The following is a 4,048-nucleotide window of genomic DNA, read 5'->3' as shown; positions in this document are numbered from 1 at the left end:
GTGCTGGACGAACTGGCTAGCGACATGCAGAAAACTGAAACTGGACCCACACCTGTCACCACTAACCAAGATAGATTCTCACTGGATTAAAGACTTAAATTTAAGACATGAAACTATAAAAACATTAGAAGAAAGTGTGGGGAAAACTCTTGAAGAAATAGGCCTGGGCGAAAATTTTATGAGGAGGACCCCCCAGGCAATTGAAGCAACATCAAAAATATACTATTGGGACCTCCTCAAATTAAAAAGTTTCTGCACAGCCAAGAACACAGTAAGAAAAGTAAGTAGACAACCTTCAGAATGGGAAAATATATTTGCTGGTTATGCTTCCAACAAAGGTCTTATAACCAGAATCCACAGAGAACTCAAACATATTAGCAAGAAGAGAACAAGTGATCCCTTCTCAGAGTGAGCAAGGGAATTGAAGAGAAATTTCTCTGAAGAAGACAGGTGCATGGCCTACAGATATATGAAAAAATGCTCACCATCCTTAATCATCAGAGAAATGCAAATCAAAACCACTCTGAGATATCATCTAATGCCAATTAGATTAGCCCATATGACAAAATCCCAAAATCACAGATGCTGGCGGGGTTGCAGAGAAAAGGGAACACTACTACACTGCTGGTGGGAATGCAAACTAATACATCCCTTTTGGAAAACCATATGGAGAACATTCAGAGATCTAAATATAGATCTACCATTTTATCCTGTAATTCCTCTGTTAGGTATATACCAAGAAGACCATAAATCACGCTATAACACAGATATCTGTACCATAATGTTCATTGCAGCCCAATTCACAATCACTAGGTCATAGAAGAAGCCCAAGTGCCCACTGACCCATGAATGGATCAATAAATTGTGGTATATGTACACCATGGAATACTATACAGCCACAAAGAAAGATGGAGACTTGCCTCCTTCATGTTTACATGGATGGAGCTGGAAAATGTCTTCTTTAGCAAAGTGTCTCAAGAATGGAAGAAAAAGTATCCAATGTACTCAACACTATTATGAAACTAATTATTAGCTATCTTAGGAAAGCTACAATCCAAATGGAGCCCTAGACTACAAGGATAGGGGAGGGGGGAGGGGAGGGGGAAGATGGGTGAAGAGAATGATATTGTGGGGATCACGCCTATAATTTATCCTATTTGGGTACAGGTGAATTTGTCTAAAAGTTGAATATAAGTGTCTTAACATAACAATTATGAGAAAGACATGATGGCTATGTTAGCCACTTGGAGGAGAGTTTTCCAAACTGCATAGAGAAGTAACACACTGTATCCTATGAGAGAATTAATGTACACAATTATGATCTAATAAAAAACAAATAAAAGAAAATCAAAAAAAATCATCTTTACAGTCATCTTCAAAAATATAAGTAATTTGTAGCTCATTATTTAGGGTGCGGGCCACATATACCGTGGCTAGCAGGTTTGAGTCCAGCCTGAGCCTGCTAAACAAAAATGACAATAACAACAACAACAAATACCTGGGTGTTGTGGCAGTTGCCTGTAGTCCCTGCCACTTGGGAGGCTGGAGGCAAGAGAATCACTTAAGCCCAAGAGTTTGACATTACTCTGCCTGTGATGCCATGGCACCCTACCAAGGGATACATAGTGAAACCGTGTCTAAAAATACACACACACACACACACACACACATATGTAATTTAAAATATCAAAAAATTTCATGTTTTGTGACCTTACAATTTTAATAAGTACTAAAATATTGTGAATATGCTAAAATGCCTCAAAACTTAAAATAATAAAGAAGCATATGTAAGTAATTTTCAATTAAATCAAATATCTAGTATTTTAATGGATAAAATTTAGTCTACATGTCTGCAAAAGTTTAAGAAAAAAGAGTAAAATAGGAAAAATCAAACACAATTTAACAAATTCAACATTATAACATTTTAAAAGTCCTTTTAAAAAATCTGTAGAGTTGTTGCCTCTTAAGATTCTGAAGAACTACTGTGTTTAGTTATAATTCACTGACATGCAAATAATATTATGAAAAGGGAATTCTCTTAACACTTAATTTAGAAAATCCTTCCTCATTTCACCACCTACCTCAGTTCTAAGCTCTCACTGTTAACATATGTGAGAAATGAGACACTACCCAGTTGAGTCTTTAAAGTCCATGCATGTTAGAGGAGACTTTTAAGATATAGTTATAAGGTAGGAATGACATCAACTCATTTGCCTCCAGGCTCTGAAGTGTCATGTCACTATTAGTGTCATGTCAAGTCAAACAACCTTGGTTTTGGGATGATTAGAAAGGAGAATCACCAGTGGGAAAATTGAACTTTCCTACTTCCTGCAAAGCCACAGAGTAGAAACAGCTGGCTTCTAAACTTGTTCCTATGTATTTTTTTATATCCCCTTGTGTGGTTTATGGGTTTTCAGTCCTTATTAAGAAAATTCTCTAAGTGATCCAACTTTGAAAACAAGTAAAACTCCACATCCAACATTTCAATGTGTCTGCTGAATCAAATGATCCCTGCTGGCCTCTTTCTAAGTTCTGCGTCCATGATTTAATTGTATGTCTTGGTCGTTGATGGTCTTGACCTATGTTCAAATCAGAGTTCCCACTCTGCCCATCTTGCGTGGGCCCATTGTCTGATATTCTGCTTGCTTCCAAGCCCAAATGTCAAGCAGGTTGGTTCATGTCATTATGTCACAAGCAAGTACCCTAGAAGAAGTATGATAATATGGCTCATTTGATCCTCTATACAGGATCTCTCTCTAAGTCTTACCCTTAATGATTTTGTCTGTGGAGATTTTCTAATACATTATGATCATATTTCAGTCAATCTTCAATCATGTAATTCAAGTTTTCTAATTTCACCTTTTTCTTTCAATCTATATGGTGCCAGAAAGCCCAGAGTTTTGGCTTATAGAAAAGGATCCATTTCAGGGTTTCCTGATGGACTGAGATGTAGATATATTTAATATAAGAGGAATACATAGGAGGTAAGCTCCAAATTCTACACACATTCTCCCTTTAAGTCTAGGGTAAGTGCAGTTGCCATACATGTTCCACGTGTGTGGAGATGTCCAAGGGCACAGGGCTCTGTAGAAGTTTAGAAGGGACAAGAACAGATGGGGTCCCACTCACTGCATGAAATACAGAGGTGGAATTGCAGCTCCACTAAGAAAGAATAGAGTTCAAAACCTCAAAACTTCCTTCAGATCCCAAAACTTTTGGTTCTAGACAAAGTGGAGTAAGCACCTCAGCTCTATTCTCAAGACTTATAGCATGAGCCTTGTAAAAATATATAAACCATCAGTCAAAAGACTCTGAAAGTTATAGAAAAGAAGGTGAATTCACTTAGAAAAATAGCACTGTTCTCAGGGCCAGTTCCCTGGATAGACTTTTTGTTTTATTTTTCTTTTTGTTTAATTATCGCTATATTCTGATCTAGTTGTGAATAATGTTGTAATCTGAGAAATAAAACAGGCAAAAAGGCAAAAATAATAAATAAATGTGTATATACATATGTACATACATATGTATTTTTTTTCTCAATGACTGCTCTCTCTCTAGCCAAAGGAGCTAAGGATGGCCTATGTAGACAGCAATAATCTGACCAGATAAGTTCACATTCTGGCAAAGACCACACACAAATAAGACATGATCCTTTTCTCTGTGTTAGGGCTGCATAAAATACGGGGTTGCTCTGTCATTTATATTCACCCTACTATATTGAGGCCTGGCTTCTCCCAAACCAAATTGAATATATTGTCTAGAGAAACATGGAACAATATTGCGACTTCCATTCTCATTCTGCAAGATTGGTTTAACCCATCACCACACTCCCATGTTCTTTGCATCGAAGGAGACCGTGGATAGAGCTCTCCCTTACACTCCTGCCCCACAATACTTAGGTGGTGCTTTCTTATTTACCTTCTGTTTACCACCTTGAGGAGCAAGGAATTTATTTCTAGGGTTAAGGACACATGACATCTGGCATCAAACAGATAACATTAACAGTAGCTTATTAATTATATAGTATCTCATGCTATGGAGGAAGAAA

Source organism: Otolemur garnettii, unplaced genomic scaffold (genome assembly GCF_000181295.1).
Source record: "Otolemur garnettii isolate 467f Iridium unplaced genomic scaffold, OtoGar3 scaffold00300, whole genome shotgun sequence".
In the NCBI taxonomy this organism is placed as follows: domain Eukaryota; kingdom Metazoa; phylum Chordata; class Mammalia; order Primates; family Galagidae; genus Otolemur; species Otolemur garnettii.
This window is presented reverse-complemented; position numbering follows the sequence as displayed.